Source organism: Diadema antillarum, unplaced genomic scaffold (assembly GCF_040938485.1).
Source record: "Diadema antillarum isolate AM-2024a unplaced genomic scaffold, OU_Dant_1.0 scf00000061, whole genome shotgun sequence".
Classification (NCBI taxonomy): Eukaryota; Metazoa; Echinodermata; class Echinoidea; order Diadematoida; family Diadematidae; genus Diadema; species Diadema antillarum.
The window spans coordinates 1,209,678-1,237,006 of NW_027270950.1; the positions used below are offsets into that span (position 1 = coordinate 1,209,678).

General features: G+C 39.1%; 1 protein-coding gene across 2 annotated transcripts in view; it reads left to right on the top strand.

Moving 5' to 3' along the window:
• The first annotated feature begins 13,876 nt into the window (after positions 1 to 13,876).
• The window catches only part of LOC139716138 (uncharacterized), a 34,997-nt gene continuing 21,544 nt past the window's right edge, over positions 13,877 to 27,329 (top strand). The window contains exon 1 of one of the 2 annotated variants that reach the window (XM_071627696.1): positions 13,877 to 13,953. The gene's annotated coding sequence lies outside the window, so the exon portion shown is untranslated. Of the gene's footprint in view, positions 13,954 to 18,370; positions 25,326 to 27,329 lie in introns of those variants that run through there. The other variant, XM_071627697.1, reaches the window with a different exon arrangement.

Below are 27,329 nucleotides of genomic sequence, written 5' to 3' on the forward strand. Positions count from 1 at the left end.
TAGAAAAGTCAATAATACACTATAGTAATGTAGAATGATATTCACGAATTGTTAGTGTATCAACAACTACACTGCACTATACCTTAACGCTATTAAAGTCAATGAATTTGAACCGCAATAAGGGACCTTTTTCATATCAATATATATTTCTCTTTAATACTACTTTGTATCACATTGCAGTCGCGGTGCATTAACAGTACAGTGTAGCTGTTAGTGTCCAGTAAAGTAAGATTTTTATGCATCTTTTCATGGGTACTTGAATTGTCTTCATCGATAATATTTCCCTACTGCTTTAAAGTAATAGTCGACAGTGAAATACAAACTCTGTGATAACTCGTTGTCTCGGTCAGTGGATTAGGGAGACAGAAATCTCCTGTGTAACCATGCTAACTCCCTGGTTGCACCAATTTACCAGAATCACATGTAGGCTACATCAAACAGTCACATTATGCAGAGCTTACAGGAGCTTGGTAGTTTGGCGATTTGTACGGTTTCTTTTATTTGATAGGTGAATCCACTCGATCATTAGTTTGTTTCAGGTTGTTTTAGATTTAAATCATTCTTTATAAGCGGCGTAATGCTCCAGTGTATAAGAACACGTGGTGTTAATTTTTTTTATTTTGTTCAAGTCTCCTTTTATGCTCATGTAATCAAATCATTGAAATAATCAGTAGATGTAGTACATGTAATAGGTTTAGACTGTATCGAATTAATGTCTATCAATGTCAAGCTCAAGAGCGCTGATTGTTACAATAAACGTGTATTTGATCCATATCGAATACAGATATTAGATGTCATAGTAATGATGTCAGTGTATGATTTAAAATATCTGTTTGTTACTTATCAATGATGTCACTGTATATACTTCTATGTGTATTACTAATCAATGATACTAGTAATATCGGCAGGATGGTTTAGTAAGGTCAATTTTTTTTTTTCATTCCGTCATCTCTCCTCTGCCCTCGTGTAAGCTAATAATAAAAAAGAAAGATTGAGTGATAAGTGGTTATTGTTAAACTGCGCTGTATTTTATGTAGAGTGAAAAATAATTATATAGAATATATCTATTGTGGGTGTCCCAGTTAACAATGTTAATTGTTCATTTCAATATAGTGAATGGTGTAACATTTGTAATGTGCTGGCTGTTTTCTGTTACCTACGTGACTTTTCATTGTTTCAATCTCTTGTCCACTTCTTCGACAGACAGACAAGTAATAACAAAAATATGAATGATACTGATGAGTAAGCCAAAATATTATGATTTTTATGCATCAGCGGAAATCTGGCTAGAACTCTCTCATTTGTGTCCCCTCTGTACTGCTGTACGAGAATGAAGTTGACAGAAAAACCTGTGGTAAAATGTTTATCTGATCGGATAGAACAGGAAGACATTCCTCATTTAAGTGATTTACCACTGTCCAAAAGGAGGGTTGTATGAAACAGTCACATTGTATATAGAGCTTCTAGGAAGTTTGGTGAATAGTGAGGTTTTTTATATTGGGTAAATCCAACTCGATTATAAGGTTTTTAAGGTTCTTGTTAAGATTTAAACCATTCTCAAAACATTCAGAAAGCACATATAGATATAGAATATACATGTATTTTATCGTTTGAAGTCTGTTCTTTCATGAATTCGTCGAAATGATATAGGACGTGCAGTACATGAGGCTAAGACGTTATAGAATCAATGTCTATATATTATGTCGAGCGCAACATCGCCGTTTGCACTCAATGCACAAATATTTGAGCCATATAGAATGCAGATATTATATGTCATATGATAATGATGTCATGGTATGTTACTATCTTTGTGTTACTCATCAATAATGCAAGTGTATTATACTGTCTGTGTGTTGCTCAGCAATGATACCGCTAATGCTGGCAGTTTGCTTGATGGTGAGTGAAGTCATTTTTTTTTTTCATTCCGGTATACCTCCTCAGCCCTTGTGTAAATATTTTAAAGACTGAACGATGAGTAATTGTTAAATTATTCAGTATATATAAGTATGTTACGCGACATTGTGAAATAGAGAACAAGTCACATTTACATAGCTATGTGGGTATCCCAGTTAGCAGTGTCAGGGGTTCATTTCAAAATGTTGAATGTTGTTAGGTGTTGTAGCATGATGGCTGGTTTCTGTCTTCTACGTAAATATCAGTTATTTCCATCTGTGACAAAATGTAAATGCAACTTGAGATTATGTCATCAGCAAGATTCAGGAATCAATTTTCGGGTAGGGGCTACTAAAACTCTTTCTTTGGCTAGTAACGTAACCTGAATAAGTAGGCCTAGTTACCTTCTAAAATAATATTGGACTCTTGTCCAGAATTACAATAGAGCAGGCTGGTGAAATATCTGTTGTAATGCCCTGGTATTGCACTTATACCTCGTTTTAACCCTATTAAGCCCAAGCTATTTTGACCCCTCGCAGGCCCAAGGGGCGGGGGGGGGGGGGCACATTGTGCCCCCCCCCCTATATAACTTTTTATTATTTGATGTATCATCGTCATATTTGGCACATGGGTAGAGTAACTCATACTCTACATGACCGCACATTTGAATTTTCTCAACGTCACCCATGGAGGGCGCTATTTTCCAAAATATAAAGAAATACATAGGAAATATGCCAAAAACATGATTTTTCTGTATAATTTCTTTATCCCCATTATATATGTCTTATTAAAGACCAATCATTTTCATATTTGTCACAAATGATAAGCAAGTGGAATGTTATCATTTGTTACGGTTGAAATTTCTCAAGGTCACCACATGGGGGCGCTATTCATGTCAACATAAGAATACATTATGAAACCTGAGATGAAATATTTCGGATGGGTACATGTATAATTATGACACTTCATATTTGCATAATAGTGGAATTTCAAGATTGCAAATTGATGATATGATAAACTAATGATATTAGAGGCATAACTTGGGTGAGGGAATCAAAATAACACAAAATAGAAGGGCAATCTTTAGAAAATATTACTTTTTTCAATTATCTCTATTATATCTATTGTTTTATGCCTGTGTCTCATCAAAACAAAGGAAATAATAAGAAAAACTTTCCAGGACCATAATTACTTCAAATTTTGCTCCTTCAACAAATTTCAGCCAAGAAACACCCATTTCATCCACTGTAATGCTGTTAAATAAAATGGGAACAGAAAAAAGATGCAAAATCTGACTGACATGGTTGTCAGTTTATGGTTACCATGGCAACCAGCAACATCAAATATAGCTAAATTATATATCAAAATGTTCGCAATAAGATTTTAGGAAAAGTCACCAAATTTGGTTGAAATCAGATAAAGGGCGAAGGAGTGGCAAATGGAAATCTGGTAGGGGGGGCACAATGTGCCCCCCCCCCCTTGGCTTTATAGGGTTGAAGAAGAAGAATGTTCAGTCCAAGATTACCACAACTATACATGTACATACAATGGGAGAAATGACTTGGCCTCTATATACACTTACTTGCCTTGCAACTTTCTTTTTTCTTATATTTTGTGCATGGAAAATAATCGGAAAGTTTTGTGAAATGTTGTCATGTAGTACACTGAACTTGATACAACTTTTAGATTATAATTTTTGTTGGTTGCTATCTGAGCAGCAGTCATGGCAGTTGTGAATAATTTTGTTGTCAGGTTGGAAATTTTGCTGTTGTTGTTTCGATTGGATGCAAACCATAAAAATTGAATAAAATCATTGATTTATAAATATTTTGGAAAGTCTGAGACAAAATTATCAGTTAATACTCTTTGAAGTGTAGGGAAAAGTGACCACTAATACAAGATTTAATCACATCTGGATTTTGAAGAAAAATATCAAAACTTACAGGCCAATATCCTCGGCTTTTTAGTTATTACTATAGGGCCTACCAGTCAATTGCTAAGGGAGAGACAAAGTTAAGAACATAACTAAGAAAAGAATTTTTAAAAGAAATAATGGCGCTATTCATTATCATAAGCGAACATATATAATATATTTGCCTTTTCCTGGTCAAACTGGCACACCACTAGAAACTTATGGTAAAGCAAATATCATACCCTACAGCGCATTGCATGTCATATGAAAATCACGTTATTGTGATATTCCATAGGAAAACAAAAGTTACATGATACAATAATTTTGTGGCATTGGCAATCACATGCGGCATATTGCGTAACAAAATAGTAACAAACTACCACTCTTACGAAGGTAAGCGGCAAAAAGTAATACGATGGGTACGACTCGTTAGTTGAGAAGTGGAGAGGTTATGACAGACCGATGGCGGGCCGACTGTTTCATTGAGCGATCAATGAACAATTCTTTTCGTCTCAGGTGCTTAAGGTGTGAAGACGGCATTTATCATATCATGTTGACTTTGCAGTAGGCCAACTTGTTGGAACGCCCCGACGTGATCGTGATAACAGTTCAGAGGAGATCTTGCTTTTAAATAGCTGCTTCATGAGGATCGAGGGAGGGGGTGTACAGTTTATCATCAACTGTAGCATACATTCTCCTCTTTCTCCTGGTAAATTATAGGTGGACGTGCTGCTTTTACATCTAGATGGCCAATCAATATTGGACCGAACGAATATAACGTAAAATCCTATAACTATTGTAAGAATCGCGTCGTCCGCGAAAACCATTTCGAAGCAGAATGCTTTAAGGAAGACATGTTAGCAGAAATGATGAATTACAAGACGACGAGAAAGGTTCTCAAGCCAGACACCATACCTACAATTTTGTTCATCGGCCAAGCACAATATGATTACATTTGAATGGAATAAACAATAATGTAATAAAACTGAAATTGGCGAACTTTCGTATACGAATGTGAGTAAAGTGAGATACCAAGTTCAGTGCAGTGTGTGTACTGCGAGAGGATCGATTGTGAGGCTGCTACGTCACTCACGACAGTTTGTGGGTCATTGCCCAATGGATTGTCGCCATCTGGCTAGAACTAGGCCGAGTCTGGCAAAAAAAAAAAAGAATAATTAAAACATTTTCATGGCGCGTTTTGTTAGATTGAAACACAATTCCAATGTGTTCTATTATTTCTATACTTTCCCCTCGAAAGACTGATAAATCGTCCGATCCTTCCCTTCAACTATGAGGAGAACAAAATTCATTCTGACATTATGAAACTACCATTTCAAGTACACTATTACTAATCCAAACCTCACATTAGCACACATCCGTTCGCAATCACGTACTCAGGATGCTAGAGCATCCTGATTTAATCTTTTGTATGCAACATTTATTTCCTGCCCATAAACATATGGGTGAAATTTGTGCACACTAAATTCCCTTATTGGCACAGAAACGGTTAGTAGCGCCTGATTTAGTTTGAACTATTACGGTAGACATCTTTCGGTAGTTGAGTTCAGTACAGAAACGCCGTGAGTACACGCCAAGATTATATATCGGAATACACATTCACGGTAAGTGAAGTTGTTGTTGTTGTTGTTCATTTTCCATCTGTGAAGATGGCTGGATAGCCCATATTCAGCTACACTAAGCTGGTCTTCCATGGGGTCCAGTTGGATGTGGGGTGGGACCACTTCACCGGGTTAAACACCCTGCTCTTTGCGATGAATGAATGAAGCGGGATCTTTTACGTGCATGAGCTGTGACTCTCTCATACACGGGACCTCCATTTTATGTCCTATCCGAAGGACAAGTGAAAATGAACATCCTACTTCAGTTTGTAATCACTGCATTTTTCGTCTAAGTTTTTGTTGAGATTGAATCCTAAATATGATTTTGTCAAATGTTCTTATATTTTTGAAACCATCATTGAAATTATTTTCTGGCATGTATCTGTATACTTGTCTTCCTAATGCTTTGTTTTGAGAGCTTTTCCATCCCGTTTTCAACAGTGATACCATAACTTCTATAATATGTCTCTTCCATACCTTAGCAGGAGATAGGTATATGATTGGATAATGTATGGTAATGATGTTATGTCGGGTCTACTCCCCCCCCCCTCTCTCTCTCTCTCCTCTCCCTCTCTTCCTCCTCCTCCTTTTCCTGCCCCTAATCTCTCTCTTCTCTCTCTCTCTCCCTTTTTACTCTCTTATTATTTTCTTGTTTGATCAGTTTAGCCCTACATGAATTGATTGCTGTTTAGAGAACTTCAACTGGGAAAATATTGTGGATAATTATATTCTTATACATGATTGCCGGACTATTATGTTGGCGACAAAACATTGTTTGGTTATATGGAAGTATACCTCGGCAATGTCAGTTAAAATCTATTTGTTGCTCGCTTAGAGGAAAGTGATAATCAAATGTTAGGTATAAATATATCATAGTGGAAATGTAGGCCCTCTATATAGTACATGTAAGTCGACTTCACAACTGAAGCAGATACCGTGCCCCTGTCATGCCTGTGCTTTCGGTTTTTATTTCATTTTTTTTTTTGCGTTTCAATCGATGTTCTGCAAGTCTGAATTCAAAACTATAATCACATAACAAAGCCAATGTTTGTCAATATCTGCTAAGAAATAAAGCGAGATCTAGGAAAAAAGGTGGAGTTTGTGCTTAGGAATGAAAGTTTTCCCTTATGTAATAGTTATGGATTTTTTTCTCAGAATTCTTCTACTAAGAATCTCTGAACTCGAGATTAGACTGAATAAAAAGAAAAGAGGTAAAGGGTTTACTTATTCTTTACTTGATTCTTTACTTATGTCGTACTTAGGGGAATGTATATTTCGTTGTATTATGTTTTTGCTTTAGTCCAATGTCTTCACTGGAACAAGCTGTGACGAAAAGTCTCCAATGTCCACTATGCATCGATCTCCTGAAATCACCGAAACTTTTGTCATGCGCTCACACTTTCTGCAAGGACTGCCTCTGTCTCCTTCAAGCTTCAGGCGGGAATCCAAATCATATTTCCTGTCCACTCTGCCGACAGAAGACGGAGGTAAAAGACAGGAATGTATCAAACCTGAAGACTAACCTTCAGGTCCAGTCTTTAGTAGACGAGGTGGCAGGAGCCATTCAGCCATGCACGATATGTACCTCGGCGGATCGCCCTAACGCGAAGACATATTGCCAAAGTTGCAAGGCTTACATGTGTGATAAATGTCACGTGAAGCACAATGAGTGGCCAGCAAACACCACCCACCAGATCGTCACCGTTGAAGACATCAAACAGGGGAGGGCGCACATCAAGAAGAAGGTTTTATGTCCTAGTCATGACCAGGACGAAGGAGAGCAGTACTGTTCGGATGTCTGCCTTGATTGCCTGAAGATCATGTGTATGAGGTGTCGAATGCTGGATCACCAGCCGAAGAATCACAAAGTCTTGAGTAACGCTGAGTACAACAAAAAAAGATTGCAAGAAATAAATGGACTGAATGAACAAGGAAAAGATTACAAAGATGTTCTAGAAACTTTCATCAAGAATGTAAGCCAGAAGAGAACAAACACCATCGCACATATCGAACAGAAAAAGAAAGAAATCAATAAGACTTACGACGAATATGTGAGGAAACTGACGATGCGGAAAGAGAAACTGATTCGACAACTTGAGGAACAGAAGACAGAGGCAGAACAAAAATTCAAGGATATATTGGATGATACTAAGACGCAGATTGCAAGAATCAAAGGTTCCTCAGAGTTGGCAAACAAGAGTTTAAAGGCGCCGCTAGAGGACGGCACAATTGCGATGCACCAGTCACTTTTCAACGAATTGAAGTGTGCGATTGGGAAAGATAAACCAGATCTAACTAACACCAGTTCTCTCGAGGCACGTGTAAAATGTATTCGATTTCAGTCAAACACAACAAGCAACGAGCTTAATCTTGGCAAACTTCAGAGAGTAGAGTGGAAAAAGGTCGTGAAGAAAGAGCTTCCTAAGAAGGATTGTATGAACAAAATTGTTGAAACACCGACTGGTCAGATGGCCGTAGGATCTCGTTTCGGTGGGGTTTATCATTACACGCGCAACGGAGAGCTATCACCGATATGTGATCACAAGCACATAGGCATTGGGAAGTTGGGGTATCTCTCAGATGGTCGCCACATCATTGTTGACGGGTCAAACAAAATGTCACTTTTTGCTGAAAATGGCGAAAAATGCGACGAGGAATTTGACGCTTTATCACACAGTGAGGGCGGATGGTGCGATGTTTCGGTAGACGGTGAAGATCGCATTTATGTCAGCTACAGGAAAGCTAAGCTGATCAAAGTTTTCATGAAGTCAGGTGGAAAGGCAATACGCGAGATGCCCTGCATAGACTACATACCTAACCAACACATCCCACTGAAATCAAAGAAGGAGCTTGTCATGCTAACCCATTCTAACTCCGTGGCAGTAATCGACGAGACAGGGGCAGTGAAGAACGATGTCATGAAGGATGGTGACATCTATTCTGCCCATCCAACAGTTTGCAGCGATGGTTCGATCTTGATCGTCTGGGTTAATAAGAAAGAAAATCTCATTAGCATCGATAATTACACTAGTGACCTGAAGCATAAGGAAACACTCTTTGATGGCCAACGTATTGACATTCCTGAACGTAAATGGTTCTGCCTACAGCAATTCAAAACGACGGGGGACATTGCTTTCTGCACTGCCGACAAACTGTACATCTTTCACAAATCAACCATGGAAGTGTGAGATACAATACATTTGTCACGCTGGTTTTGAATACCCTCCCCCCCTACACACACACACACACACACACACACACACACACACACTCACACACTCGATATAGTGGTAAGGGATGGTGAAGTGGTGATGTATTTGAAAAAGAACATTCCCATGAAAGAAGGTGATTCAATAATCAGAGCATGTAAAATACATTAATAACAATGTAGAGATGTAGGCTACAGAGGGAGGCGTATAAGACATTTTCGCCTAGATCCACTTCGAGAAAATGCCTATACACATTACTGATTAAAAATGATATTCACGGCTTGTTAGAGTATTAACAAATACACTGCACTATGCCTTAACGCTAACTCAATGAATTTGAACCATAATAAATGACCACATTCAAATAAACCCATACTACTTGGTATTTTTACACTGCAGTCGCGGAGCATTAACATTAGCTAAAGGTGTCCCGTCTAAACTAGGATTTTTATTCATGGTTACTAAAACGGTCTTCATCGATAATATGTCCCTACTGCTTTACAAGAATAAAGTCGACAGTGTAATGCAAACTTATGTCCTAACTCGATCGTTGTATTGGTCAGTAGATGAGGGAGACAGAAATCTCCAGTCAAACCATGCTAACTCCCAGGTTGCACCAATTTCGCACCTTCCAACTGGAGGCTGTATCAAACAGTCACATTACGCAGAACTTAAATGAGCTTGGTAGTTTGGTGTCCCACAAGGTTTCTTACCTCGGGTAAATCCAACTCGATCATTAGTGTGTTAGGTTGTTTTAGATTAAATCATTCTTTATAACCGGTGTAATGATCCAGTGTAAGCACACATAGTGTATGTATTTGTTTTGTTCAAATCTCCGTTTATGCTCTTGTAATCAATTCATTGATATAATCAGTAGGTGTAGTACATGTTATAGGCTAAGACTGTATCAAATTAATGTCTGTATGTCGAGCGCAACAGCATCGATTGTTATAATGCACGTATATTTGAACCATATCAAATATGAAAATCAGATATCATAATCCTGATAATTATCAGCAACAGTGTATGGTGTATACTATTTGTTTATAAAGGTATATACATGCACTTCGTTGTGTATCACTCATCAATGATATTAGTGAGGTTGGAAGTATACTTGATGGTATGTGAGGCAACCATTCTTTCTTTTTTTCTCTCATTCCGGTATCCCTCCTCAACCGCACTTGTGCAAATATTTCATGAGAAAGACTGAACGATATTAATTGTTCAATCATTCAGTATATTATGTATGTTACGCAACGTTGTGAAATAGAGAACAAGTCACGTCATTACATAGCTATCATATGGGTTTCCCAGTTAGCAGTGCCCAGGGTTCATTTGAAAATGTTGCATGTTGTGATGTTTTGTAACATGATGGCTGGTTTCTGTCTTCTATGTAAGTATCAATCATTTCCATCTGTGACAAAATGTGAATGCAACTTGAGATTATATCATCAGCAAGAATCATGAATGGAGATAGATGAAGCAAATTTCAGGCAGGGGCGACTATGACATGATGTTTTGCTAGGTAAAGCCTTAATGGGCAATTACCTTCTTAAAGAATATATGTATATCTATGGTATTGCAGTTAAACCTCGCTTTAAGGAAGAAGGTTTTTAACACCAAGATTACGACAACTATTATAGACATAAAATGGGCCAAATGACTTGGCCTTACAACTTTACCCTTTTCTTATCATAGTTTGTGCATGAAAAATAATCAGGAAGCTTTGTGAAATATTACCGTGTAGTGGGCCTACCACTGAACTTGAGACAACTGTTGGATTATGGCTTGTTACCTGAGCAGGACTTGTGAATAATTTCAATTGCAGGTTATATATTTGTTGTTGTTGTTGTTGTCTCAGGTCGATGTTAACGGTTTCAAAGGATAATAAATTTAGAATTTGGAGCAATTAGAAACGTTTTCCTTTTTTTCTTAAAGATCTTTGGTCATGTTAAGTCCTATATCTAATGCCCTAAGTTTTAATAGAATTCTTGACTCACCACACCGGAAGTGAACAAAGGAATTAACAAGGACAAAACAAAGTAACATTTTTTTTTTTTCATTTCTTTTCTTTTCTTTCCTTGCTGGTATCGCAGAATGCAAAATGTGTCAAATTGTGTCAAAATTCCACTCCATAATATTTTCAAAGTGACGGTAATATGTAAGCTGCATATTTTGCGGTGTAGCGTTTTTTTTTCTCTTTGTAAAGTTCATACGAAGTTTCATTACCAAAGTTCTGCAACACAAGTTCAAGACGCAAGCAAGACCAACATGACAGAACATGTAATGCATCAAAAAGAAAAAAAAAATGGATACTACTCCTGCTGCTGGTGGTGTAGAATTTTTTGTTTGTTTGTTTTCGATAAAAGTCAATCCAATTAGAAGAATTCGTGTGCTTTACCGGTAGGTACCAGCTGCATGAGTGTCAAAATTCTGTGCTCAAAGATGTGTGTATACCGTGAAACAGAAATTTCCTTTGACTTACTGCAGTGTTACCCAGCATTTGGAAAATATGTCATTGCCAATTTTGGATTAAGAGATGTGTCAAATTTGAAGATTATTCTATCGATTTCACCTCGAGATGTTAACTTTGTGTCTAACGATGGTTACTTAGTAACCCTTTCTTCGCTTATTTTCGGTCATTGACACGCCCTCTGGAGTCCTTCCTTTGCCAACTGGCATAGATGGCTGGAAACGAAACTGTCAATGAATAAAAATGACAAAATACATGTAATCTCCGTTGTGTTACCATGGCTATTTTACTGGACCGAGGCAGATTGCTACATTGTGCAATTGTTGTGTGCCTGAGTACTCAGTATTTCGGGGTGAAGTTTGGAGAAATGGATTAAATTGTAATAGAAATGAAGGACGACTACATCGAGGTGCCTGGATTGAGAAGTCTAGTCAATGTTTAGCTTCTGTCTCAGGCAGACATAGTCTTCATGTCAGCCATGGTTTCATGCATTATAGTCCTCTGTAATGACATACTATTCAAAGCCTATTAAGAATAGATTTGCTTATGAACAAAAAAGCAATATAGCTTTGTTGTTTTTGGGTGAATCATAAGCTATAACAGCTAAGTAATAACACATATAGGAAATACAGACTATACAGTGTGGAAGTGGTAGCCGTATCTTAGCGCACATTTGTGCCTGCCAAGTTCAGTGAACGTAAATCCCCCTTTTTTGTGGCTGCGAGTATATTGAAAAAAAAAAAAAATCATGGATTCTTTTTTAGTTTAATTCCCGCCTAAAGTTCAGTGATTCAGTGATCCCTGATATACAAAAGTGGATGAAAACAACGATGCATACCACTTGCTCACTATACTTATGTGAGAAATGATTTCTAATCTTTATTATCATGATGCATCGTAGGTCATTCCTCTGTTTCGATTTTTCATTTCAAGGTAGTCAAAGGGAAATGCTTGTGTAAATTCTAGATTGATTTTTTTATACCTATACGCATGATTTTTATTATGAATGTAATTCTATTCAATGTTTTTGAAGACCACACTCCATGAGAAGAAATAAAGATGTAGGAAATGTTGTTCTGCACAGAGTAAAATTGACTGGACATTGTTATTGTTTGTTCTTACTGTGTAGTTAAAATGACCTCGGATTACGTGTCAAGAGCCCACTCCTTTATGTGAGGAAATTATTTCATTTGTCCATCATAAGCTTTCCCTTTTCGGCAACCTCTCCGTCTCAAAAGGTCTGCCTTGACGAAACTAAATTTTGTCAATTCCAGCAGCAAGGATTATACACTCTATCTCACAAGTTGTGCAACTATTCATGTTTTTTTTTTTCACACAGTTGATTTTTTATGACTAGTATCAGCTCTGCATAATATCTGTGAACTTATTTCATATTTCATTATATTTTGTGTGATTGAGTGTATTTGGAAGTTATGTTCTAATTCATAGCAGAAAACATGGATAAAAAAAGACTTGCGACAAATATCACTTGCGCTCCGTATACATGGTAGAATGTTTCGTTGAAGTGCTTTTATGTTTTCTTTGTTTCCATATAGCGCTTTAGTTATAGAGAGACAGGCATTAACACATACAAGAAGGGGTCCCTGGGTTCTGGCATTGATGTAAAAACAATTTCGGATTTTGTTCATTTTCGGGCCCTAGAGGTAAAATAAGTAAAATGAGACAGTAAACATAGTATGCAGATTTTATACACCTTTTAAGATTGTTGGTATGATATCAATTCATAATTATCAAGAAAACGAGAGGAGCGGTATTTGGCTGACGTGATAATTTTATTTGACGAAGATATCCTTTATTGTGGTGTACATCCAAAGCCTGCGAATACCTTTTGGACAATTCACTTCAGTAGCAATATCAGTTGAAGTGGTTCATGGTAGAGACAGTCTAATCAGTGAAATATGATATCCCTCAGGTAATGTAACGGGCTATTTGACACCAAAATGCCTATAGGGCTTACACAATCATTTGACTGACATAACGAAAATATATATATACAACAATCAAATTTTGCCATGCCCGTAGTTCCATCTGAACAAGCCTAGAAAGTAATTAAAGATAAACAGGAACTAAACTGCGCGTTGAGTTTTTAACATATTTCTGGGGGAATCTTTATACTTTCCCCCCTTCGTTAAATGGATTGGTCCGTGCCATCAGTCCAAGGCATGATCATGACTAGACCAGGTACAATTGTCTTTGGAGTACCTTCCTTGTTCTGTTCTTCTCTATAGTGTACACACACGAGTTGGCCCAGACAAGATGCAAATTCTTCATACAAAATTGCCGCGTCACGATTCACTGTTAAATGTAGCAGACATCCTCCTCATCCTACTGGTACATTAATTGCCGACTTTCTGCTTCAACATCATGTCCCATAATCAGCCTACACAACCAAGTTACGAGTTCAACGTTAATGACAGTCCTTCGCATCAGATCTTGAGGACTAAGTAATTGCGGCCTTGTGACTCTTCAAGAGTATTCCTCGAATTCAGACGATACTTTATGAAATTTTGATTTCGCAGAATGCCATTACGATTAAACCTTGTTGACAACGTATCTGATAAGGACAGTCGCTGCCATTAAGCTAACTACGAGGCGAAAAAAAAAGTAATTTTCACATTATTGGACGGGGATTTCCAGGTTCACAATAACGAGTCCATAGTTTATATTTGCACATAATATACTCCGTTTACAATAATGTACTCTTGATGCTCGAGTGCTAACAACGCCTGCTTTAGTTTGCACTACATTACTGCAGACATGTTGACTTCAGTACAGAAATCTCCGTGAGTGCGTGGCTTCCTTATCTACTTGAATACACATTCAAAAGTAAGTAAAGTAGATATTGTATGTAATCTTTAATGTTGTAATTATTAGTTACTCAGATCATTTACTATGGAGTTTCGTCCTCGTAAATTGCTTATTTTCTTATCCTCTGAAATCAGCCCTGAAATATTTCCTCGTTATAGCACAGGTATTACCTGCATACTTGCCTTCTGTGTTGTGTGAAGATTCGCATGATTATGTTAATGAAGAGGTGAGCTTTGCAGGAACACCGTGTGTTATAGGGCTCACTGTAGTCTTTGCAGAGGCCGCTGCTTTGAAAAAAAAAGTTATACGTTATACTGGAAGATTAGCAGCCCTTTTGTCGAAAGTAATAAGACTACGTATACTTCCACAGATCATTCCTGTCTAAACGGGAGATAGCTTTTAACGGATCAATGTATGGCTGTTTGTATCAATATCGAAGTGTGACGTCGACTTCATCACGTTACAATTTAAAAGGTGTTCTGTCTTTTCTCCCCTCACCCTTTCCCCTCTGTCTGTCTGTCTCACACACACACACACACACACACACACACACTTTCTAGCACTCGATCCCCTTTCTCTCTTGTTCATTTTCTTGCCTGATTCCTATAGCTTTGCATTAATTTGTTGCTGATTGGGCAATAGAAACTTATGAAATATTGCACTTATATTACGATTTCATACTGCGGGAAGATTACGCTTCACACAAAACATCGTTCGGTGAGGAAGTATATCTGGTAATGTCTATCGACATTCATTTCCTGCACATTGAGTTATAGAAACTTTTATAACGGGGGGGGGGGGGAATATTGGTTGGGCAACAACATGTCACACACTTCTGACAACGACAACAACAACAACAACAACAAAAATAACCACCATCATACCAGGGCCCCGTTTTATCAAAAGATAAAATCGATTATAAATTTGTGTAACACACATGCTGTCATAGACTTATGATAGAAATCAACTGATATTTTAACTCTTCATAAAACAGGGCCCAGACTTGAGTAAGTTCAACAAAACTTCATCCTCCCCTCGCCTCAAGCGACATCGTCCACGGCCTCGATCAAACGTGGGCCGAACAGGCCACACCCATTCTTCGCAAATGCATAATTATTCATGACACCTGTAGGTTACATTAGTTTCTGAAACTATCATGGTAGAAAGATTTATGTATACAGGAAGCCGACATAGCTGATTCGGTGTCCCTGCCTACTGCCGTTTTCATTTATAGAATATATAGAAAGGTTTATTTATTGATATTGTATCTCGTAGCCCAGGGGTTAAATTGCGTATAACATTACAAATAAATTCAGACAGTTACAAAATAAAGCATTTACAGGCATGATAAAAATGAGTGAGAAAATATCATAATAACACAAATCAATAGGTTGAGCAATATCCGATGTATAAAACGCAAGGTAAGAACATATTCCACATTGGCCAAAACAAGCAGAACTATATAAAAAGAACAGCGACGACTGGTTTGCCTCTACTCCAATAAAACTACAAAACATCATACACAGGACATCAATTTTGCATAAGTTATGCTTTTATATTAAAGGCATAATTTACTATCTGCAAATGAAACAAAAACTCAGCTTTGGTTTTTTAAAATAGTTCTAAAATGTGAGTAAGGGATAAAAACAACCTATGCAAAAATTTGAATCAGTATAATCGACGTTACGTATAGTTAAATATACAAAATGTGACTAAGGGTCATAATAAAAAAAAACAACTTCAAGACTACACGGTCTTCAGCTATGGTTTGTTGAAAAAGATCGTGATATCTCCTTATAGCATAGGCTTTATTGTATTTTTTAAAATCCTGTAGGATGCTTTGTGATACTCCTTTCCTACACACATGCATCAAATGAGATACCTCATTTATTTTTTTTTCTCAAATCACTGCTCCCAGTGGTAAACAGTAGCTTTAAAGTTACATTGATTTTGTCAATCTCAATGTAACAGCGTAATGCCCTGTATTTAGACTGACTCAAGAAACAGGTGTATAATTTGGGCATTAACCTTTTGCAGTTCTAGATGTTCTAGAAACATTTATCAAGAATGTAAGTCAGAAGAGAACTAGAGAGGGGCCGTCAAAGGCGGCAGACCCACGCCTGAAGTACAAAGTCGGGGTAAACATAATGTGCATTCGGTCATCTACCAGAATTCGGTCACTTAATTGCCAGTGTGCTTTATCACCAGCCAGTGAGTTCTACCAAAGATCGTACACTGAGGTGTACGATCTTTGGTTCTACAGTCACATCACACGCAAAGTCACATCATTTCACATACGGTAACACTCATTCACAATAGGAAAGTCCTTTAGTCTCCACCAAAAATCCATCGAATATCCCAAATTCCACCGTCAAAAGTGCAGAATCGGAACTTTTCCAAGCGCACGCGAATTAAGTCCAGTTTTAAGAGTATTGTCTACGCGACGGGTCGCCGAAAAAGCGCTAAAAATCGAGAAATACGCCGTTTTCTTGCGGGATATTTTGATTATAGCAAGCCGAGAGTGTGATGATATCAAAGGTCGTATGAGTGTACGATCTTTGATGGTATCCACAAAAGCGCAAAAGAAAAACAAAATTTACGTACCCCCCAGGCAATTTCCCCTATGATTAGTGTCTACGGGAATTATTCAATGCAAGGGTTGAATGCAATGTCTACTGCACCAGCATTCGGTCACTAACGAGCGCCGCAACGTCCCCGATGCAATTTTGCACCAACAGTGTAGAGCGCGATGCATTGTCAGCGGCCTTGCACACGCATTGACATTGAGCGCGCATATCGTGCAGTGTGACTGCGACCGAGCAAATGCTCCTCCAACGAAAAAAAACAATCAATGTTAATTTGAAAAACCATCAAAATACGGGCCAGTTTGTGACGACGGAGAACGAACTTTAATAAATCTAGAAGGACATAGTCCCTCAAACAGGCCTAAACGTAAATTTCGGAATTCTTACGAACATTTGAGCAGCGAAGTCGGATCGTTTGGGAGTTTATGTGTTCGTATGGTAGCAGAAAATCGCAAAGTGAGAAACGGGAAATTTTAGGAGTGGTCACTATATCATGGGGTCAAAACTTCAAGGTCACACAGAATTTGCAAGGGTCAACCGATTATCACCAAAATCTAATCGATTCTTTCCTGCCATTATCCAAACATCCCCTGAACATTTCGTGCAAATCCGTTTACCCGTTCTCTTGTTATCTTGTACACAAACAAACACACAAACAAACAAACAAACAAACAAACATACGGAACCCTTTACATGACCCCCTGCCGATTTTCATCGGCGTGGGTAACAAACGCCATCGCACATATCGAAGAAAAAAAAAAGAGGAGGAAATCAATAAACCTACAACAAATATGTGAGGAAACTGACGATGAGGAAGGAGAAACTGATTCGACAACTTGAGGAACAGAAGACAGAGGCTGAACAAAAATTTAAGGATGTATTCTTGCGGTCGGCTACACGTCACTTCCGGTTGACTGGAGTGAAAACAAACTGCTTGCAAACGCTAAGACTGCATAATGCGCATACTGCATGCTGTGCATGTGCGACGCGTATAATTTATGTGCAACTCTAAAGTTATGGGGACTGTTTTTCATTATTCATTTTGTCATTTGTGCCATCATTCATGAGATACTCCACTATAATGCATCATGTCTTGCCAGCAATATTCTAAAAATCTGGATCCTGTCGATCGATCGGTCCCGGTATTTTGCCAAGTTGAAGGCAGCCGGACTGGACCTGTGCCCGTATGAAATTGCGGCAGGACTCTGAATCAACGACCCGACAAAATTGCCAGTTGTGCAGTAGAACCTCTTTGAGTAGGCCCTACCCCGATATCTACGTTTACTTAGTATCTCATAGAAACTTCAGGTAGGTCTATAGGCTTAACGTTAGTACTGTAGTAGGCTTAGGGTAGGGCCTAATTTTGGGTAGGCCTAGGACCTAATCCTGCCGCCCGCACAGCTACAGTGGTACAGCTTGCGCTAGCGCTATGCTCGCCGGGCGCCCCGGCAGAAAACACGTACAGCGTTACCACTCCAGACTCACGCGACTAATAAGACTATGGTTTGTTTTCACTCCACCGCTATCCATGACCCCGTGACACGCAAAATACCCGGATGTCCGACCATGACAATTGGATGATACTAAGACGCAGATTTCAAAATCAAAGATTCCTCGGATTTGGCAAACAAGAGTTGAAAGGCGCCGCTAGAGGGAGGCACAATTCTGATGCACCAGTCACTTTTCGACGACTTGAAGTGTGCGATTGGAAACGATAAATCAGATCTAAATGACGCCAGTTCTCTCGAGGAACGTGCAAAACGTATTCGATTTCAGTCAAACACTTCAACCAATGAGATAAATCTTGGCAAACTTCAGAGAGTAGAATGGAAAAAGGTCGTGGAGAAAGAGCTTCCTGTGAAGAATTGTATGAACGTGATGGCTGAAGCATCAACCGGTCAGATGGACGTAGGATCTCATTTAGGTGGGGTTTATTATTACACGCGCAGCGGTGAGCTATCACCGACATGTGATCATAAGGACATCCTCATTCGAACCATGGGGTATCTCTCAGACGGTCGCTGCATCATTGTTGACACGTCAAACAACATATCAGTCTTTGCTGTAAACGGTGAAAAATGGGACATAACATTTGACACTTTGACAGACAGTGAGGGTGCAATGTGCGGTGTTTCGGTAGGCGGTGAAGATCGCATTTATGTCAGCTACAGGAAAGCTCACCTAATCAAAGTTTTCAAGAAGTCAGGTGGAAAGGCAGTGCGTGAGATACCCTGTAAAGACTACGAACCTTCACATCACTACACGTTGAGATCAAACAAGGAGCTTGTCTTGAAAACCCATTCTAACTCCGTGGCAGTCATCGATGAGTCCGGCGCAGTTAAGAGCGATGTCACGAAGGATGGTAACATCTATTATGCATTTCCGACAGTTTGCAGCGATGACTCCATTTTGATAGCCCGGCTTAATACGGAAGAAAGTCTCTTTAGCATCGATCATTACACGAGTGACCTCAAGTAAAAGGACACACTCATTGATGGTCAGCGTATTGACATCCCTGAGCGAAAATGGTACTACCTTCAGCAATTCAAAACTACAGGGGACATTGCTTTTTGCACACCCGAGAAACTCTACATTTTTCACAAATCAATGATGGAAGTATGAGGTATAATGCATTTTTCATGCTGACGCTGGTTTTCAATAACACAAACAAACACGCACACACACACATACACACACACACACTTTTTTGGGGGGATAATTCTTTATTTGAATTTCGTTTAATTTCATGTCACAGAAACAGAAACGTTCACAGAAACAAAAACAAAACATTATACAAAGACAAACTGCATTTTACACAAACATTTTACACAATAACGTCAATCTTACACTATATAAAGACATAATGAACACACACACACACACACACACACAAATACCTATGATATTGTGTTGGTGTAGTGGTATGGGATGGTGAAGTGATGATGTATTTGAAGAAAAAAAAAAGAACATTCCCATGAAAGAAGGTGATACAACAATCAGAGGATGTAAAATACGATATTATAACGGATTGATGTAGGCTATAGAGGGAGGCCTTTACGCATTTACCGCTTAGATCCACTTCGAGAATAGCACACAACAGGTGAACCATGTGTAGCTTTATGTTGCTATTATTGAATGGAAACTTATCCTCTGCTTTTTTTTCTGTGTGTGTTTCCTACGAGAGCTAGAGTAGGAAGCAAGATTTGAAGTTTTTTGATCAGATGCAGTCTACAGTGGTTAGGTATTTCCATTGAAATCAGAGGATAACAAACACAAATTTAATTAGGTAATGGCGCTCTTCTTCGCTGAATGTGAATGTCACGTGATATTAGTTGAAGAAAAATAACAATAATTGCCCTCCATGCAATATACCTATTGAAGAGAGGCAATATTCACTAAAGAAGACCATGAGAAAAAGGTGAAAAAAAACCCCACACCAAGGAGATATCGCAGAATATTAATTTTGTCCTTGATTATGATAGAATGGGTGTAAAAACCCCTACCATTATCTCATCGTACTGAGGTTCCAGGATAGGCGCTTGATTTCATTCAGTGGTAATATGGAGCACTGTTGCCTCTTTTTCTAGGATTTTTGTACTTTCTTTTGCCAAAAATACTTTGGGTTTCATGGAATAAAGTGTTTTCTAAAAATGTATCACTACACCGTATGTCTGTCGCATGAAAGGTAACACTACTGTTTTTTCCACCAAAATTGCACCTTTACAGTCCTCAAACCTCAAGCATGTTTGATTGTTACATGTGGGGAAACATGGGCTGCGTGGGCCATGCTTGTATGCCCAAGCCTATTTCTTCATTTCGGTAACCCTCTTTATCTTCAATGGAATAAGTGCTCTTTTCTAGATATATCTGTGTATATATTATTCCCTGTTAAAGCTGCTGGCTGTGTATGATAGATACTATCTGTGTGTTACTTATCAATGATACTGGTAGTGTTGGCAGATTGCTGGATGGTTAGTGAAGTCAACATTTATAAGATTCTTCTTCTTTTTTTTTTTTCATTCAGTCATCCCTCCTCAACCCTTGTGTAAATATTTCAAGAGAAAGCCTGAAAGATGAGTAATTGTTAAATTATGCAGCATGTTATGTAGCATTGTGAAATAGAGAAATGTGTTATTTCATATAATGGGTGTCCTAGTTAGCTGTGGGTTAATTTAAATATGGTGCATGTTGTAATGTTTTGTAATGTGTTAGCTGGTTTCTGTTTCCTTCGTAAGTTTTTGTTATTTCAGTCTCTTATACGCTTTTGACAAACAGACATTCCCTAGTTTTATGACTTCTTTTAAAGAAACAATAAATAGCCACAATATCTTACATGCTATTTTGAATGACCTCAAGGTAAGGGGTACTAGCTTTTTCGCTCAAGAGATAGCAAATGCTGTGAAACTTCAAATATGCAGCAATGATGAAGAAGACAAGTGAGTCTATCAGATGTATCCAGGTGAAGATAATACACTTCATGAAAATGTATGTATTCTGTACTTTTCACAGTATGTTTTTCCCTTGTATCATTGTCATCATTTCAAAACATTGGCACTTGCAAGAACTCTTTGTGCCATGGTTTGTGTTTGTGTCTTTACTACCCCAAAATGTAATGAATAATGCCATAAAAACTTTAAACCCATGACTGCAGCACAAGATTATGACTTCAGCAAATAACTTAAACTCTCAGGTTAATGCAATGTAGTCTGAACTGGTAGCTGCGTATTGAAAGAATTGAACTCGAGCCCAGAACCCCAATAGGGCACGTTGGTGAGACGTCTTTTGTAATGCCCCAAGCTGCACTTAAAAGGGCATTGTACCGGGTTTTTATCTTTTTATATGTTGTTCTTTTAATTCTAAAAGACCCAGCGGTGCAAACAGAATCAAAATTTCATAACGATTTAGTCCGTAATTTCATGTTGAAAATAGAAATTTTTGGGCGAGAATTATGCTAATGAGCTGACGAGCCCGGATGTCGTGATGTCACAGGTGCCAAATGTTTCACTGATTACAAGCCCTCGCATACGCGTGCGTTAAATCGTGCCGAGTAGCAGACGACGCTTAGGCCCAATTTAGCTAGCAGGCAGCACTTGTGTACTGTCCTATCCATGCAGCCGTCTCAAATTTCGCTGAACCAAATCTCACCAAAATTACAGGATATACTTCTAAGCATATTTCAAAATACCGTATTATATTTGAACGAAATTGGTAATCGAGAAGTATCAATATTGACGCCGAATTTCAAGTTGTCACTAAAAAAAACCCTCACTCTTCGCGAGAGATCTTGGTAAACGCGATATGCACAATCTAGAACTGAAGTTAGCCGACTAGTGCTGTGCGAACAGGGAATTTACGCGGTAACTGAATTAAAACATGTCATGATGTTAGCGATTTGTGTGATTTACGAACTTTATTTTTCATTCAACTTAGCTCAAATAATTTATAAATTGATTTTTTGCTCCCGATTACTTGAAAGATTTGTCTCATGACATTAGATGGCTAACTTCAGTCTGTGCGTGCGCTGGCAAGTAGGGCTACTACGCCGCGATCACTCTTGTTTAGTCGTACAGAGCAGATTGTTTTTAGCGACGACAGGAAAGTCGACAACTTCACTTACGCTTCTCAACTTGCGATTTGGTTCCAAGTAGCGTGAGCAAGTAGACATGAGTCATAAAATACTTCTTGTGATTTTGGTGCAATTTGGTTGGGTGAATTTAGAGATATCTACATGGATACGGAAGTACTCTAGCACTATGCCTACACCAGCGCTTGGATCGCGAAGCGGTGGCACTGTTTGTATCTACGTGGTCGGGCCACTCTTCCGAGGTATGGGTCCTACTAAAACTAGATCTAAGTTAGTCCTTGGTGTTAATACGACCACCATGAGATTTATCTCGACCACAAAAACATTGAAAATCCATAAAGCAGATACCTTACCTGCAAAATTCAGCACAGAAATAACAGGGTCTGCAGCACAAGGGCCTCTAGCAGCAACGCTAGACCTTGGAGTCTGGACTTTCGTCTGGACTTTCTTCAAGTTCTGGCAGCAGGGGTATGTATTGCATACTAAACGTTTACGCTGTGCCTATTATTAGCGCTGTGCACGTACAGCTGTCGACGGGGCGGCGAGTAGAATCTTCTCGGTCCTTGACTGCTCACTAGTCCTAGTCCTAGTTCTAGTCTAGAGTCTATATGTACTGAGTGCCGTTTTCTTCTAACTAGGCGTAAACCGTGATTACCGTTGACTATTTTTTGGATTTAGATTTTAAGAATCACTCAGTCCTCATCTTCGTTAGATAGTTTGAACTGTGATGTCGAACCATTATATCGCTAGCTCATAGCGCTCATCAATGCATAGTTAGTGCAACGTTACTTACACACAGTTTTCTATGGGCAGCACGTTCGGACAATGATGCCAATTTCATTTTGCATATCTGGAATATTCCCCACAAATTTGATTTTGAAATAAAAAGCTTTTGAAGAGATTCCTTTTAAAAATTAATAAATATTGTTTAACATGTTTATTTCAGCTCCATATTGCAATTTTACTGAATAACAGTTTTTGCAGTACTTCGTGTGAGATTTCATCAGTAAATTGACATGTGTAGAACCTTTCTAGTTCGTTTTGCTAAAGTCGGAGGTTGGCACCTGTGACGTATGCCAAATTGTGTGGATCGTTCCTTGGCTTGCTCGTTTTCATTTTTTTTTTTCCAAAAAATCATTGCAGGCTTATCCTGGGTTTTAGAATCCTCTCTTTCTAGTTGTAGGCATCAAAAAATGTAGATTAGAATTATCAGACAAGTAGAAAATGTCAGTACAGGTTTCTTTTAAACGGCCCCTTGGGATGGATTCATTTTATCATCATGATTAGCACATACAATGGGAAGAAATGAGTATGAACTTACCATTATCATTCTTTTATAAGAATCTACAGAAATAATAGTCCAAAACTGTCTGAAGTTCAGTGTACTACATAATAACATCCCAAAAAAACTTCCTGGTTACTCTTCATGCACAAACTGTGATAAAAAAGTGTTGCAAGGCAGGTAAGTTCATACTCATTCCTTCCCGTTTTTAAGAGAGGGAAAAGTCTTCCTTTTCTCGTACAATGTATTCCTTTGGAAGATCGAGGCCCAACCCTCAACTTTTCTGCAATAGGAACACACCAGATGTGATTTGTTGTCTACAATCTTCGATCCTTTAATGATAGGATCATCGTCTTAGCTATTACAATGTGTGGGTCTCTTTTATTACCAGTTATTCTTTCTTTCAATTCTACAAATGTATTTGACTACAGTAGTCCTAACGGTGATTGTTTACTGGTCATGCTTCAGTGTTCTGCATAAGATTATGTCCTATTGCTCTATTCCTTCAACATAAGTGTATTTGCAAGTGTAGAAGCCTCTATCCCCTTCTGAGATACAAGAGTGGCGGTATACAGAGATGCGTACAATTTGCTGACCACTTAACAAAGTGTTCAGTTGATTAGACGGTGCCAGAAATTATTTCTAATGTAAATTATTTTCCTCTTGTACAAACATGATGCACCGTAGGCCATTCCTTTGTTTTGTTATTAAATTACTTCAAGTTGTTAACGGGGAGATGCTTGTGTAAATTTAAAAAGGATTTGATTTCATACATATATGTTTTTTTTGTTTGTTTGTTTGTTATGCATGTAATGTTTTGTTTTGTAGTGGCTCGATTAGCCGCTCATTATTTTGTGTGTAGCTACCCTGTGTTTTGGCTAGTTTATTTTGTCACTGCTTTATGCATATGTCAGTAAGATTTCCCCAGCCTTACATAGCTAGTGGAAATTTCCATGTACAGTTGGTTGACCTTTTCCAATCTAGTTCAGACCGGTTCACTGTCATGTCTTGTTGCAATGATGTAGCACACGTTCACGTAGATTTATTATTCATGATATAGTGTTAATCCAATCACTGTAGATTTTAGTGCGTATGAAGTGCGTACTTAGTATCATTAACGCTACTTTTGACCAATCGCGACCTTTACTCGCGCGTCACCCATTGCACGTGTGAGATGTCACACGATCCTTCGCGGCACCGAAACACTCCCGCTTCAACCGCCGTTGAGGAACGACCTCCGGATTACCTGTCCTGCGGTAGAGTCACCCTCCACCTTTTTACGTTTGATAGAACTGTGTTTTACGGGCCCGCTGGCTGTTTAAAGTTTCTACCCGGCCGCTGTCCTCTCTGCGCACCGTACCAGAGATTCGGGGATGGAGCTTCGCAGTTTTGTTGCCTCCGACACAGAACTTTCATTTATTATTCGTCCTCCGACGTTGTCGTCGAGTTACTGCACAACTTTCATTGACATTGTCGTCGAGTGACCTCATCCATTCATCGCTCCCGCCATGGACGACCCGCTGTCCGGCTGATCATCTATGTCTACCATCGTTCCAGGCGACTCACCGTCCTGTCGAACTCGTTTTATTCAGCCTCCTGCCGACGCCCGACTCACCGCGCTGGTAGAGAGCTGCATTTCATCTCAACCTCCGATGGCTCTTCAGCCCCGTACGATGGAGTGTCGCATCAAGTCTCCGAACGATCCCCGCATCGAGCTGTTCATCGCATCGCGTCCGCTCAGCTCCGCAGGATCCCGTTCTTCGAGCCCCTTTTTCTGTCACCGTTCCAGTTCATCATTTTGGTCTTCTGCTACAGCGATTCGCTCACCTTAACCAGTCGGCACGGTAAAATCGCTTCGTTTGTATAGACCGTGGACTGTGGACACTAATCCGCCAAACACTTGCATTTACGGAATGGACTTCCAGTTGACTTTTTGTTGGTATGTCCTCAATTTTATATTGATTGCACATGTACTCTGTAGCGCTACGTAATACATTTTACATGTTGTAGGCCTAGATCTAACATTCTACATTCTACATGTCGTACTCGTACGTGTTAATTCCCACATTCTGAGTGTTTTCACGATGCCAAATTACACTTTTCCGTCTTGTGCAATATTTTGATCTGAACATACCTACCAGAGTTTATATTTTGTAATAAAAACAGAAAAGGGAATACTTGACTCATTTCAATCATTTGTGTGAACTGCTCTCCAGGTAGCCCCGGAGACCGCGCCGCCAGGCGCGGTCCTGGCGGCTTCCCCGCAGTTTCGCTAATGTGAGAATAACGAATAGCTCCCCTATTCTGTGTGCTTGTGCAAGTGATTGTGAATTCTGTGAACATCGGTGAGCTGCTTATAAGACATCATTTTGTGCATCACAAGCAATGAAATGCCTCAAACAGTCGCCGATGATAGTCATTTAGGTTTCATCGACCCATGTAAGTATTCCTAGTAGTTTCTGTTGAAAAATTAAGGAAATATAGCGCCGCAAAGGCACCCGTTTGTTCAACATGAAGATCTGAAATGGGAGCACGGCGCAGCCGCCACACGCAGTGTGCAGTGTGCAGTGTGGCGGCTGTCGCAGTTACTCTCCAGGTGGATCTACTGCGACAGCCGCCACACGCAGTGTGGCGGCTGCGCCGTGCTCCCATGAAAGATCTTCATGTTGAACAAACGGGTGCCTTTGCGGCGCTATATTTCCTTAATTTTTCAACAGAAACTACTAGGAATACTTACATGGGTCGATGAAACCTAAATGACTATCATCGGCGACTGTTTGATGCATTTCATTGCTTGTGATGCACAAAATGATGTCTTATAAGCAGCTCACCGATGTTCACAGAATTCACAATCACTTGCACAAGCGCACAGAATACTTGAACTAACATAAGCGAAACTGCGGGGAAGCCGCCAGGACCGCGCCTGGCGGCGCGGTCTCCGGGGCTACAGGTGGATCATGAAGTTAAAAAAAGGGAGATTGATTGAGCACGCCTTTTTTATTTGTTTGTGTGATTGAAGCTGTATAATGTTATGTTAACTTTCTGACTTTCATTACTACAACACACACTCCATTACACATAAAACCCTTAATCATCTGGTCTAATCAATTTTCCCCACAGTTTTTTGAAGGCCGCCCTCCACGAGACAAAATAAAGACAGAAGAAATTTTGTTCTGTACAGAGTGAAAAAATGACTGGACTTTGCTCCTGTTTGATCATACTGTATCCTTACAATGTGCTAAGATACGTCTCAAGAGCCTACTCCTTATGAGAGCATGAGTTTATATCCATTGTGTACATGCACAGGTTTTTAATTGGCTTTTGGTAACCTAGTCTCACAACACAAGATCTCCGGCGGAAAAAAAAAACACACGCAAACAAACAAAACAAAACAAACTAAATACTATATTCATAATGTCAGTAACTCCTGTTTAGTACTGCTTAGTGCAGCCATTGGTGAAATATGCACTGTTTGATTCCAGGCAACTTTGAAATATTTGGTACAAGGGAATGTACAATTAACAGCTGCTCTTTAATCTATGGCAGAAAATCAGGAAGAAACGGTCGGCTTGGCCAATACCCAACATGATCCATGGTCTTCTCGTGGATATATCTATCTATCTTTCCATCTATCTATCTATCTATCTACCTCAAAACAAAGCAAAGCAAGGCTATTTTTAAGGAATACAAAACTAAACAAAACACACAGAACAGGGGCAGCGGAGTACCGGGGGTGGGGGCTGAGCCCCCCCCCCCCCCCCCCCCCCCCCCGTCACGCACTTTTGGGTCGTGGGGAAAAAAAGAAAAAAAAAGAAAAAAAAAAGGAGGAACAATCGAGGAAAAAATCACAACACCCATGAATTTGAATTTCCAAAGATTCCGACATAAATTGTCCGTCTAAGCACCGGCGTAGCAAAAGTGGGGGAGGGGGGCAATGGGGGCT